Here is a 15,653-nt window from a genome sequence, read left to right on the forward strand (position 1 = left end):
ACTTTTTTTCGACTTTGATTTTTAAGTTTTTTTCATGACCTACTAAAAAATCTTCATTTGATTGTAAAATTTTCATGTATACCCTGTCCGACCAAAAAATGTCCGCGAAAAAAAATATTCTTTTTTTTCAAAAACTGTTATCGACAACGTTTAGCGGATATTTTTGGGTAGGACAGGGTATACATATGAACATTTTTTTAGTAGGTCATGAAAAAAAACCTTAAAAATCAAAATTCTTCATTGCTGTGCATTTTAAGCTATTGCATAGATTTTATCGCGGGCTTGGCGACTAAATCAAAAAAAAACCGTAACGGATATTTGTTAAAAAAGGTTCGAAAAGTTTCGAAAAAGTTTCGGTGTTAGCAACAAGATGATTACATAAAATTGGATATATTTATGCGAATATTGGTTGTTGTCTTTGATGTACATTTATCTTCACTACTGCGCTGTAGATGGCACAGGTAACCGCCAGATGCCAGATGACCTGCACGCTAGATGGTGCACACCAATACACACACACACGCTGTACAGAATTGCCTTTGTTGCTGTTGAACTTAGTACAGTAATTACGTACATAGTTGTTCCCTTTGATTTTAAGTTATTGCATAAATTTTATCGCGGGCTTTGAGCGTGCCGACTGAATCAAAAAAAACCGTAACTGATATATGTACATAAAATCATGGAATAACATCTGTTAATAACAGCAAAAGTTTCGGTGTTAGCAACAGGCTGATCACATAAAATTGGATCTATTTATGCGAATATTGGTTGTTGTCTTTGGTGTACATCTATCTTCACTACTGCGCCGTAGATGGCACTGGTAACCGCCAGATGCCAGATGACCTGCACGCTAGATTTAATCAATAAAAGTAAAAAATTTGTTTTCTTATCGGTCACCACGCTTAAAAAGTGTAACTTGAATTAATATCAAAGACAAAACTTGAATTAATATCAAAGAAAACAAAATGTTGCATAAATATTATAATTGCATAAGTGATAATATGCAATAGCTTTACCTTGGCAGTCCCCGAGTGCCACACGTCCTTTTTTATTATTTTGAAGGTACCTGTAATTATCAAAATGAATCAAGAGCAAATCAAACTACTTTTGGAGGAAGAAATTTCGAGTTCTGAATATAAGGATGAAAATGACAGCCAGGTTGAAGATTTGTTTGGAACATTATTATGGTATGTTCTAACTGTTACTGTAGGGTAAAGAAGCTTTTTTCTTACCGCGGAAAAAATTCGAAACAGGGACTGAGCTGTGCTCTAAATTAAAAGAAAAATAGCACGATAAAACTACGCCTCTTGGTGGTTCACTGTAGACATAGTTTATTCAATATAAAGAGAAATGTAGTTTAGTTCTAGTTATATAACAATAGCTGTGTTTTTTTACTTCTATATACGTTTACGCTTAAACTTTATATGGACTGCTAAGCGACAAACTTTAAATACACCTCTGAAATTGATGCGCATAAAATTTGTCCTACTAAATTTCAATACGCATTATACTCAAATGTAGCTGAAATATGTGTCTTTGTTTCACCCTCTACACTAATTCTATGTATTCTCTGTGTGTCCACAATTCATCGCAACCGATTCAGCTATATGTTATACCCTATGGCCATCAGAGGGTTGTGTCTCCGCTTTTCTGTACACCCTGTGATGTTATGTTAGTTATTTAACCACTGCCGCTAGATGGGTCTCCTAAGCATTATCTAAGAAAAGATAGGCGTTTTTTCACGCGCAAACGAAACGTATACGCGAGTATAAGCCGTGTTTTTTAACACGCGTATATCCGTTTACGCTTAAACTTTATATTGACTGCTAAGAGACAAACTATAAATACACCTCTGAAATTGCTGCGCATAAATTTTGTCCTACTAAATTTCAATACGCATTATACTCAGATGTAACTGAAATATGTGTCTTTGTTTCACCCTGTACACTAATTCTATGTATTATATGTGTGTCCACAATTCATCGCAACTGATTCAGCTATATGTTATACCCTATGGCCATCAGAGCGTTGCGTCTCCGCTTTTCGGTACACCCTGTTGCTGTAGCTAGTTGTTTTACCACAGCCGCTAGATGGGTCTCCTAAGCATTATCTAAGCGAAGATAGGCGTTTTTTAACACGCGCAAACGAAACGTATACGCGCGTGTTAAAAAACACGGCTATTGTTTCAGTGTAGCTGCATATGTAGGTATACATAATGCGTTTGTTAGAATTAGTCTAGAGGGTTACATAGAATTAGTCTAGAGGGTGAAACAAAAACACATATTTCAGTTACATCTGAGTATAATGCGTATTGAAATTTAATAGGACAAATTTTATGCGCAGCAATTTCGCGTAAACGTACATATATACAACTAAAAAAAATTATGTGGGTACACACATGTCTGTTTGTATTATGAGTTCATGCTCTAATATTGAAATGTCAATGCGACAGTTATGTACATTATTAAATGGTAAGGTAATGATTGAATTTAAAGTAAATGCATTTGCAAGTGTTCCTGCCTACGACAACATGCAGCGTGTGAAAAATTCCTAGTTATACATCAAGCAAGGAATATGTATGTAAGTGGAAGGAAGATAATAATCTTTTTCATAGTTTTCAATCAATTTTTGTAAAATTGGAAATTATTACCACTACCACCCAACTTAAAATGTTGATGAAAACAAAAGTTTAGTGCATTGTGCTCTAATCAAATGTTGCGATATGAATTAAAAAAATACTTACTTTTTGATACACTTTTTCACGCTCGCGATTTAAAGAAATGTCGACTAAATTCGTATAAAAATAACACAAAATTCACTCTATTAATAAATAATATTTTATCACATTTATTTAGAACGCACAACTTTTTGAATCTATTTCTTATTTGCAACTGAAGAAATTCCTCAGAGCAACCTCTTTAGTTAACAAATCGCGAAACAATAAAACATCGAATTCGGCAACAAAGAAGTTTAAACCATCAAAAAATTGTACTAAATGATAATTACATACAAAAATATGCATACCCCACGCGTACCCGTTAGCGCAGGAGTCCTGCGCGCATGCCATTTGAAGCTTATCGAAATACAAACTTTTCTCTGATTTTCGAAAGAAAGAAGAGCGAGATGCATTTTATAAACCGTTATAGTAGCAAACGTTTCCTTTTTTGTTAACATAGGTATATACAATCAACATATTTATGCAACTAAATTTACGCATTACTTAAATCATTTTGTAGTAAGCACGGTTGCCACATCATGTTTTCATTTGGGACCAAAATTCATAGAAAAAGGACCAAATCTCAAAAAAGGGCCAAATTTTTCTTTTAGTTTATTGTTATACAAACAATTCGGCAATTTACTAGAGTGTCGTTTCGTTATGAAATGTAAAAAAATTAGGATTTTTCCTTGGTTTCCTACAAAAAATAGATACCATCAGCTGAGTTTAAATTAATAAATAGAAAAGAAATATTAAAAGCATACAAATACTACGTTAATTATTTAGGTATAACATTTCCACATTTCTAGGATAAGGCTATGTCTTCCACCAAATTTAATGACAATGTGCTTGCCCAAGGATCCAACACATCTCTTTTTAATGCCTCGCCTGAATCATCTCGTTGGTGAAATGTCATTGTTCTGTTACATTTTGTTGACTGAGCAAATTTTATATTAAGAATTACATTGAAGTAAATTGAAAATTATATGTGAGTTAACGAGTGTGTGGCAAATTTTGTGAGCAGTATTTTGAATTTTTCCCTCAGAAAAGGAAAGGAAAGTACCAAAATCCTGGCTACTTTCTAAAAAAGACCAAAATTTAAAAAAGGAACCAACGGACCAAATTGGCAACAGTAGTGTAGCAAGTATGCGCGCTAACATGTATGTATGTACAGTTGTGAACACGAAAATAGCAGTGAAATTCTAAATGGTATGATTTTCACATTATAGCTGTGTTTTTATACATATATATGCACTCAAACATTATATGGACTGCTTAAGGTGTAATTTTATCTATTATGAAATTTTTGCGCCTAAAATTAGTACTGCTAAATTGCGGTATGCATTGTACTCAGTTGCAACTGAAATGTGTCCCTCTGTTTTATCTCTGCGTCATTCTCCACTTCTATGACCGAAAAACGGTGTGTGTCCACTATTAATTGTAACCGATTCAGCTATAGGTTATACACTATGACCAACAGAGGTGCGTGCCTCCGCTATTCAGAACAACCCGTTTTGTAGCAAGTTATTTACCACTGCTGCGAGTCTTCAATAATTGCCGCTAGATGGACCTCCCAAACATTATCTAAGCGTTTTTTTAACCACAAATGTAGATGTATATGAAGAGTAAAGAAGAGAAAGATCTATTTCATAATTTATGTTCTTTAGGATGGGCCAGATATAAAAAGTAAAATTTTTTCTTTTGGTATAGTAAAAATGTTGTTGAGAACAACGAAAAAGATGGTCTTTAAAAATTGCAGCTTTTAATTTTTATGTTAAGAAGTGCCTCATCGCGATTTTAGTTTCTCCATACAAAATTATATGGGAAGGTTTTGATTTTTTATTTGAAGTGTACCTGCGCTGCGTCTTAAATGATGAGCAATACCCATTCGTATAAAAAAGTGTGAGTTTCAAGCAGCTGAGAAGCCGTGTTGATTTAAAAAAAAAAAATCTTAAGACTAACTTACGCACTTTTGCCATATATTCCAGGAGAATAATAGAGTTTTCTTTTCTGAAATAAAAGTTTTCCTAAGTAAATGGTAAATGGCGGCCACCGTGGTGTGATGGTAGCGTGCTCCGCCTATCACACCGTATGCCCTGGGTTCAACTCCCGGGCAAAGCAATATCAAAATTTTAGAAATAAGATTTTTCAATTAGAAGAAAATTTTTCTAAGCGGGGTCGCCCCTCGGCAGTGTCTGGCAAGCGCTCCGATTGTATTTCTGCCATGAAAAGCTCTCAGTGAAAACTCATCTGCCTTGCAGACGCCGTTCGGAGTCGGCATAAAACATGTAGGTCCCGTCCGGCCAATTTGTAGGGAAAAATCAAGAGGAGCACGACGCAAATTGGAAGAGAAGCTCGGCCTTAGATCTCTTCGGAGGTTATCGCGCCTTACATTTATTTTTTTTTTTTTAAGTAAATGGTAAAGCCTTAATAGAGTTACTCCTACCCCAGAAAATTTTCAACATTTATAGTACATGCAAAGAACATAAATGGCTACCCCGTGTATTAGCTGATTTTCAAAAACGCACACAGAATTATTTCCTTCATTTAAATTTTCGTCGCTAAAAATTTGTGAAGTTATGAAAATAAATTGCCACGATCAGGTGGTTTAGCAGGGTTGCTCTGCCACACCGCCATTTTTTGCAGGGTATAAGTGTAACGCTTTTGCGTTGCGAGCCTGCAACAATTACACAAAAGAACGAAATACCCCGTAAAGGCGTTACCTGCTTTTTAGAATAGAACAAAATATATTTACAACTCTTGCGCCGCGTACAAAAATCATAGCACTTTTGCCAGAAAAGAAAACGCTATAAGACCGGATCATTAAGTAAACGTCATTAAAGCGTAGGTACACATCGAATAAAAATTCCCCATGTAATTTGTAAGAGAAAACTAGATTCGCATGATGCACCTCTTAACATTAAAATTAAAACCTGCAATTTTGACGGGCTAAATTTTTCGTTGTCCTAAACAATATTTTTTAATAGCATGAGATAGCAGGAGATCTACCCTAGTGCGTACATATGAAAACAGATATGTACAATGTGCATGCCAGGGTTGCCATTTGGATACAATTGTATACATTTGAATACATTTTTAATGAGTGGATACAAATATACAAAAAATCTAAAATGTATACATTTTATTTTGGAAGATTGAAGCTCTGTCCCTGTCATGGGAACTACAAATTTTCAGTAAGATTTCTAAAAAATGTTTGAATATGCAGTTTTATAGTAAATCAAATTTTAGACTGATATTTATTTTTTTCTTTATATGTATATTATATATATAGATAAACCGTATTTCTTCTACATAATTATTTTGTTGGTATTAGTTTTGTTTAAAATAAGTAGTATTTGTTAAAACACGTATAAACAATAATTCCGTTTAAATAAACGCGTTTCGTTATGTTAAATAGAAAAACCTTTATAACAGCGACATTTATTTAAAACTGAGCGTTGGTAAAATTTTATAAAATTCAGTTGTGTGATCCGTTTAGCCAAAATAGTGCGGTGATGTGTTGTTTTAAATATTATTCATTTCAGAATTTTGTTTCACACATTATATAAAATTCAGACGAAATGACTCAAAAACTATGTATCAATCTATTAAAACGAATTGATACATTTTTTCAGGAATGATACACTTTAGGAACAAAAAAAATTGCGCGAGTGGCAACGCTGGAACATACATTCAAGGTAGCGAGCATACTTACTACAAATGATTTGAGTAATGAGTAAATTTAGTTGCATGAATATGTTGATTGTGTATGTGTTAGCACAAACTGATATGTTTGCTACTATAACGGTTTCTAAAATACATCTCGCTCTACTATTTTTCGAAAATCAGAGAAAAGTTTGTATTTCGATATGTTTCAAATGGCATGCGCGCAGGATTTCTGCGCTAATGGGTACATATGAAAAAGTTCATATTAGGGTGGTTCGAAAAAAAATTTTGTCCAAATTCTATCCTCTTAAATGTTTCAATTTGATGTAAAAATAAAACCCTCACCAAAGTTTGGTCCTATTACTCCACCCTAAGTGGTACCCGAAAAACGGATTTCCCGCCGGGTTTTAAGGTCTTGTACAGGCTTCAAACAATTTGTATGATTTTTTTCTCTAATCATATCATTTATAAACACTCTTTAATATATTGAGATCTTAATTACGATTTTTGTCCAAAAGTCGTGGCCATTTGAAGTTGTGTTCTTTGACGAAATTGTGTAAACAGTTATTTCACACTTAAAAAGTGTATTGAAATGATAAAGCATAAATTCACATAGCCATAACTAAAACAATATAATAATAACATAAATTCGTAATTAAGGTCGCAATACATTAAGAGCGTTTTCAAATGATATGATTAGAAAAAAATCATAAAAACTTTTTGTAACCTGTACAAGACCTCAAAACTAGGCAAAACGGCACATAAAAGATTTTCGTAAAAAGTTGAGTAAATTCAAGTTTGGACAAAAAATAGTTGTTCCCATGTTAACGAAATGGGAAAATAAAATAAAAATATCGTACCCTGTAGAGTGGAGTTATAGGACCCATCTTTGGTGAGGGTTTTTTGTTTTTAATAAAATAGAAACATTTGAGAGGATGGAAATTGAAAAGTTGTTTTTCTCGGCACACCCTAAAGCACATATGTACATACATATGTACCCGTTATCAGAACTCCTGCGCGCAAGCGGGAAAATACAAATACGAAATATGCACAAACTTTTCTCTGATTTTCGAAAGAAAGAAGACCGACATGTATTTCATAAACCGTTATAGTTGCGAACATCATCAACACAAAAACAATCAACATATTGATGCAACTAAATTTACGCATTACTTAAATCATTGTATGCGCGGTAACATGTACATTGTACATGTGTATATGTATGTTCATACGTGTTTTCGCGAAGCGTCTGCTGGCTTCAGACTTAAGGGCCCATTACTAATACTTAGAATAGACTTGACTTGACTTGGCGTAAACTTGGCAATTTAGCACCGATTATACTCCACTTAGCGCATACACTCTGGCTTCATAATCAATAAGTGTCAATCTGTATGTCAAAATGAAATGGAAACAAATAAATGGCATCTCAAAATGTAAACGTCACTTAGAACTTCATAGAAAATCAAAATTCAACAGACTTCTAAGTCAAGTTAAGTGTTGCTAAGTTTTGAGTAATCAGTAACATGCAACTCACTGAATTTCGAAAGTTATAATTTATATTTATTAGGGTCGGCAAAATATAAAATTTAATTTTTCCTTTTGGTATAGTGAAAATATTTTTCAGGACAACGAAACATTTAGGCAATCAATAAGGTATAAATTATTGTAGTCGTTAGGGAGCTGTACATCGTGTTGTCAAGAAGTGTCTGCTGGCTTGAGTCTAAAGCTAGCAGACACTCCCGTTTCTCGGAACCGGACGCAGCTTAAAATTTTTTTTTGCGGTATTAAATTGCCAATAAATGTAATATCAATTATCCAAGTCGTTCGGAAGTCGTAGGCCGTGTTTTCACGAAGTGTCTGCTGGCTTGAGTCTTAAGCTAGCAGACACTCCCGTTTCTCGGAACCGGACGCAGCTTTAAATTTTTTTTGCAGTACTAAATTGCTAATAAATGTAATATCAATTATCCAAGTCGTTCGGAAGTCGTAGGTCGTGTTTTCACGAAGTGTCTGCTGGCTTGAGTCTTAAGCTAGCAGACACTCCCGTTTCTCGGAACCGGACGCAGCTTTAAATTTTTTTTTGCGGTACTAAATTGCCAATAAATGTAATATCAATTATCTAAGTGGTTCGGAAGTCGTAGGTCGTGTTTTCACGAAGTGTCTGCTGGCTTGAGTCTTAAGCTAGCAGACACTCCCGTTTCTCGGAACCGGAGGCAGCTTTAAATTTTTTTTGCGGTACTAAATTGCCAATAAATGTAATATCAATTATCCAAGTCGTTCGGAAGTCGTAGGTCGTGTTTTTACGAAGTGTCTGCTGGCTTGAGTCTTAAGCTAGCAGACACTCCCGTTTCTCGGAACCGGACGCAGCTTTAAATTTTTTTTGCGGTACTAAATTGCCAATAAATGTAATATCAATTATCCAAGTCTTTTGGAAGACGTAGGTCGTGTTTTCACGAAGTGTCTGCTGGCTTGAGTCTTAAGCTAGCAGACACTCCCGTTTCTCGGAACCGGACGCAGCTTTAAATTTTTTTTTGCGGTACTAAATTGCCAATAAATGTAATATCAATTATCCAAGTGGTTCGAAAGTCGTAGGTCGTGTTTTCACGAAGTGTCTGCTGGCTTGAGTCTTAAGCTAGCAGACACTCCCGTTTCTCGGAACCGGACGCAGCTTTAAATTTTTTTTTGCGGTACTAAATTGCCAATAAATGTAGTATCAATTATCCAAGTCGTTCGGAAGTCGTAGGTCGTGTTTTCACGAAGTGTCTGCTGGCTTGAGTCTTAAGCTAGCAGACACTCCCGTTTCTCGGAACCGGACGCAGCTTTAAATTTTTTTTGCGGTATTAAATTGCCAATAAATGAGGTATAAATTATTTAATATATAATATTGTTGTTTGCTATAGTGTGTCTGCCACCTTAATAGGACCCTTACATACATACATACGTGTCAATACACTATTCATATGTGAGCAGTGCACGGACTTTACCACTTTATTGGTAGATTTACCAACTGTTTAGCTAATTTCTATCATTAAGGCCTTAAAATTTACCAATATTTCAAGGATAAGTTGTGGGGTACAGGTGAACTCCATACGGATGATAAAAGGAGTGCTATCCTCATGATAAAAGGAGTGCTTAAGGAGTATTTAAGGAGTATACGAGTACACCGTAACTGATCCTCATACAACAAATATTGTCCAATTTCCATTGCGATATCATAGGACAGGATCCCCTACTTCAGCTCGAAATACTCCATCTCGAAATACTCATTCAGAGTATTCCATGGAACACCAAAAAGCGAGAACTTTCCAAAAAACCCCAAAAAATTGGTGATGGACTACTCACAAGCACAGCTGGAGCTGGGCCATGCACTTTATATTGAAGTACTAATATGACAATAACGGTACACATGTTCCACCATTTTTTTCACAATCGCTGAATTCTATAAACAGTAGGTACTATACACACCAAAGTGCTCAAAATCCAATGACTTCCAAAGCTAAACGCAGTAAATATTTTTTTTCAGACCAAAACGCAATAATTACAAGCAACTATCTGTCTTAACTTCAAATCTAGTTGCCCGATAAATGTAATTTTTTGGTAATATGTGTGTTTTTTCATAGCTGTTATAATATTATGAGAATCATTTGAAAACGTGCCTACATTTAAGACTCGACACTTTTTCTCATTTATCTAGGAACTTGTTATTAGTCACTTATTGCGTTTTGGTTTGGAACTCTTGATAAGTATTAAACATTTTGTCAAAACGCTGAAAATTAGCCATCTTGAACATCTTTTCAGGCAGTTAAGGGATAAGATAACACACTTGTTTTATCCACAATGCTTTGTGCATTTAGCTTACGATATTTATATTTACCCTATGATAGTTAAATGCAAGAAGTGTGATTAATCATTTATTCAAACTTTGATTAAGCAAAAAGGCGATTACTCAATTAATTTGCTGTTTGATTAATCAAAATAAGAGATTGCTCGAGAAAACTTCCATTTAGATTACTCAAAATATATAATCAAGTTATAAATTGAGTAATGCAAGGAGAAATTAATTGAAATTATGATTAAGCGACTAAAAAATAAAAATATTTCTAAATAATTTGGTTATTCTTGTTAATTAGTATCAAAAGCAAAACAAATCAGCTATTTTTATTTATTTGACAAATTCTGTTTTTTGTTTTTAACTATTTGATGATATTTAATTGTCATTGACTGACTAAAATCAAATTCGCTACGCAATTGAAATCTTTTTTTACTAGATATGATATAAATTATTCTTTCATTAATCAGAAAGTTTAAATAAAATGAATATGAAAACGTGATGGTCAAAAAAAAAGCAGTTATTCAATCAAGTAATTCAATTCGTTCAGTATTAGTAAAAATAAGCTATTAAGTCATTAATTTTAACCCTAAAAGCAAAAAATGCGGTTAATAATCATTAAATATTTAACAGGTCTGGTTTCAAAGATTATTTCTGAGCGGCGACTTTGTTAGTTTGGCGAACAAAGTTTTCGTTCCCCGTGTAATCAGATAAAAACCCCTTGAAACAAGATCTTTTAAATAAATAGGAATTTTAATGATTATAACATCTGATATAGTTTTTTCGGTAAAATCTTAATCTGATGTTGAAAATGTTTGTGTCGTTAGTGCTTAAAAAGACAAAACAAGCGTGTTTAACGATGAAGTAAAACTTTTGTTTAGACTGTTTGGAACATAAAATGTTGAAGCTAAACAAAGCTCGATAATGTAATAAAATAATGATGAACAAGGCCTAAAAACAGCAGACAGACGTGGCTTGCCCGTAACTCGTTCGAGAACATGTATCAAAAGCTCGTTTTTGCTCTTATGTATGTATAACTCATATTGTCGTTGCTTTCGATAATAACTGTAATCAGCTATCGAGTAACATAACATAAAATTGATGCTTAAGTGATTATTTAAGAAATGACTTTTTTTTAGTAAAAATTCAAAAAAATAGTAAGTTCACAATAGAAAATATTCTGATAGCTTCAAAACCATTTTTGAACACTTTTTGAACGTGATTCGTGACCCTCGGTATAAGCTTATCCGCTTATGTGTTAAATTTTTTTACAATTTACAAAAACAAAATACACCGAATGAAAAAATATTTATAAGCAGATAAGTTGATAATGAGGTAACTTGAATACCCCAACTGATTTAACAATGTTGCAACAGCTGTTCTGATTCATGTTTATTTGAGAACAACAAATAATGAAATATTTGTGTTATTTTTGTGTATGAGTACGTAACGCTCGAAATGAAGAAGGTATTTGGATATTGATATTATTTTTGCGAGTTGTATATTTGCATTGTTCACTAACCCAACAAACGTCGAAATATTTAGTTCTTAAGTTAATAACAAACATCATTCTCGTCATTATCTTAGGTTAGGTTCAAGTGGTTGCCGTCCACATCGGAGCGGCACAGCCTTTATAGGCACATTGTGAAACCACACGGATTTGTTCCTACTCTCCTAATCAAACCACTTCGTTGAGTTTGTGAAGCTAACTAAGCGTCGTGTATTGACCTCAGCTATATCAGTCAGATCTAAGAAACATCATGCCCATAAAACGTTGCCTTCTTCTCATCATTCGTGATTATCTTACCTTTGAGAAATTTTGTGAAATTTGTGATGTCGAACGTACTTTTCAAGTTAAATATTCTCTAACCTTACAGAAATTTTGAAAAATTCGTAGTTATTAAATCTATATAATTTCTGCAGTTTATAACGCACATTGGATATCGATTTGAAGTAAACTTGAAAACTTGATGGTTTATCAAAGCCAACAGCTGATTATTGCGCAGAAGTATGTACTCGTATGAGGATGGTAGCATTATTGAAGCGTTAATTCATACACGCTTTATTTTATTTTCATGAAAATACTGCAGTATTTGAATCTTATTTTTGAGTCCAATAGAGAATCACGCTGATATAGGTCTCAACTTGAGAAACAGTATTTTTCGCTATATAAACGATTGCCTTTTTACTTCCTTAATATTAGTTTCGTAACCTGAAACTTCGAACATAGCTTCGGGCTTTAATACGTTGTAATATTAAGGAAAGAAAAGTTTGGTCAATGGGACAGGGATCGAGATATTTAGAGATATAAAAATTCAATTTACAACATGTGGAATCTTGCGACCGCTATTTTAGTAACTTCAAGTAGAACTACACTCTTGACCATTCAGAACAGCATGAAAATTAAACAAAAAGGAAAAAAAATTTCGTTTGGCGGTCCAGGAACCGTGAAAATTTAAAAAAGTTGTCCAAACCTGGAAGTTTTGCTTTAGTGTTTTAAGGAGCTTTCCAATAACCCAGCCCTGAAACTTTGAAAGAAATTTTGACTTTATAAGGTTATAATAATTAGATTGAAAGAGGCTTCTACATTGGACAGGGATCGAGATATTTAGAAAGTCTATTTACAACATGTGGAATCATACGACCGCTATTTGAGTAATTTCCCGTAGAACTAGATTCTTGAAACTAAGAACGTTGCAAATTGAGGGAAAAATAAAGATGGCCAAGGGATCGTGAAATTTCAACAAATAATTCGAGCTCGGAAACTTTGCTTTCGAATTTTAAGAAACTTCCCGATAACCCAGAGACCTGATACTTTGAAGGGAACTTTGGGCTCTATAAGGTTGTAGTATTTGGGAGTTTTCTAGACGGAAAAGGGATCGAGATATTTAGAAAGTCCATTTACAACAAGGGAAATCTTACGATAGCTATTTGAGTAACTTCCCGTAAAGCTAAATTTTTGAAACTAAGAACATATTTCAGAACCCAATGACAATGCAACGTGAGGGAAACTAATTTTACCCAGGGGGTCCAGGGATCCAAAACATCGTTCGAAAGTGGAAAATTTTCTTTCGAGTTTCTAGGAACATCCCGATAACTGAAACTTTAAATGAAACTTCGGGCTTTATGAGGCTGTAATATTCAAGATAAAAGAGTTTTCTAGATGGGATATGGATCGAGATATTTAGAGGTATTAAAAAGTCCATTTAGAATTCTGGAATATTGCGATCGATTTTTAAGTACATACATAACTACTCACTGAGCTACATACATGAAACACACATAGTTCAGGTCACCTGGGCAATGCAGCTAAAATTAAGATAAAAAAATTTTTAAGTACTTCCTTTATAAAAAATTTAACCAAAAGAAAAGAAGAATGTCTCTTTAGTAAACAAAGAGAAAATCTTGTTAAATTTTGATATTTAAAGTTTGACATAAACACTGTAAAAATTTGTATGAGAAACAAAAAAAAATAAAATCCCATGTTTTTGTTATATTTGTTTGTGTTATAAAAACTTTTCGAAATTGTATTCGATATTTGTTTAAATAGTTTTGTTTTAAGCAATTCATTAAAATTACTTAAATTAACAAAAAAAAGAAATCAAAATAACAATTGCAAATCTTTTTTGTTGCTTTTTTTATTCGTAGGTGCATGTTTCCCAGTGTAAACTTCAATCAACATATGTATGTATTCTCACCAAATTTTAACAAAATTCAAGGGGCATCAAGGAAAAAAAAATTCCTTAGTTGACTTAGTTATGTATGGTATGTAGTACATACATATGTATAATTGAGAGTACAACAAAAATTATTCAAAGTTCTTATATACCCACATAAACCGTTATTAAGTTTTGAACCACATTGTATATAATTTTCTTAATCGATAGCAAATAAAAATTGGTCGTGCCGCACTCAGAAAAAGTATAAAATAATAGTAATCAAATAAAATCAAACGCGCCACGATTCATATGCAGATATGTACATATGGGGCATTCCATGCCAATTCACCTTATCTATGGATGGCCTGTTTTTGTTGTAGCACTAAAGACATTCCCCGAAGGTTTTGGGGAGTGTTATCGATGTTGATGGTCCTTTTCCGGACAAAGATCCGGTAATAAGCGGTATCCGGTAATCGCGGGAACGGGACCACACTCACACTGAAGACCCCACCCCCTAGTTCCATGGAACTTTGGGTCACCAGACCATTGGCTGCTAAAGACACACGATTCGCTAAGGGTAGGTGAGTTTGACAATTGGGTGGAGAAGCTATAAACTGCGCTGGCAACCCCTTGAAAGGGCTGCGCTACACAACCGCTTCAATCAAGATAGATACCCTCACCGACTTTGCTGGACTTTGTAAAAGAGGTTTCTATTATTTCTTTTTCATTTCTCCTTCCAGTCAATTGAGGGTTAGAATTTATGTTATACAGAAGGATAATAAAACTAAAAATAAGAATAAGAAATTAATATTCAGATTTTTCATCCCGTTGACATATCCCCTTATTCTGACAAGTTCGGCATGCATATTTTAGAGTTTCTTATCATAAATAACAGCCTTTGAATTCTGAGGAAACTTGTACGTAAAATTAAGCAATCAAAATTTGTTACTTTACAATAATTACAGTAATACAAGCAAATACTGGCAAATAGAGCTGCCGAAAAAGTGAGTTTATGTTGTTGACATCACCTTTATTATTGCATTATGATTTAAGCTTTTTCAAAATGAAGAGTGAGACTTTTTCACTGGATTTGACTCAAGGCGAAGTTAAAACTAATAGAAAGCTTATTATTTAAGAATTCATGAGCTTAACACCGGCTTTATAATAATTGAATATTCAATTATTATGTTTTTCTAAGAGAAACTGAAAAGAAAGAAAGAAACATTTACTGGCATATTGCGATGGTACCATTTCGAAACCCGCCACGAATTCATGATCAGGCAATTTCGTAATGTTATCAAAGGTTTCACCGTGATTCCAACCGCGAATCACACGGTAAAATTGCAGTTGACTGTGATTCGCGATTGGAATATCGGTGAAACCTTTGATAACATTACGAAATTGCCTGATGATGAATTCGTGGCGATTTTCGAAATGGTACCATCGCAATATGCCAGTAAATGTTTCTTTCTTTGTTTTCAGTTTCTCTTTGAATAACATAATAATTGAATATTCAATTATTATAAAGCCGGTGTTAAGCTCGTGAATTCTTAAATAATAAGTATAAATTGAACACGCCATTAAAAACAAACACTAATGTAAAACTTTTAGTTCCAAATTTATACGATATTTTTTTCTGAATTGACTTATTTAAAACTTAAACTCAAACTTCAACCAAATTTATAACCAATCATTATTGCATTACTGCACTAAGCTCAAATCTTGCGCTTCCACAAGAAGTAATTTTGAAAATTTTTGTAAAAGATGCAGAGTCCTAAAATTTATG

At 33.7% G+C, this 15,653-nt stretch overlaps 1 protein-coding gene across 7 annotated transcripts in view; it reads right to left on the reverse strand.

The window, feature by feature from the left end:
* Gclc (glutamate--cysteine ligase) overlaps window positions 1-15,653 on the reverse strand; it is a 115,872-nt gene that overhangs the window by 92,531 nt on the left and 7,688 nt on the right. Inside the window, exon 1 of one of the 7 annotated variants that reach the window (XM_067785769.1) lies at window positions 2,744-2,905. The exons of the other annotated variants lie outside the window; for them this stretch is intronic. The gene's annotated coding sequence lies outside the window, so the exon portion shown is untranslated. Of the gene's footprint in view, window positions 1-2,743; window positions 2,906-15,653 lie in introns of those variants that run through there. 7 annotated transcript variants of the gene reach the window in all.

This window comes from Eurosta solidaginis, chromosome 4, assembly GCF_040869045.1.
Source record: "Eurosta solidaginis isolate ZX-2024a chromosome 4, ASM4086904v1, whole genome shotgun sequence".
Classification (NCBI taxonomy): domain Eukaryota; kingdom Metazoa; phylum Arthropoda; class Insecta; order Diptera; family Tephritidae; genus Eurosta; species Eurosta solidaginis.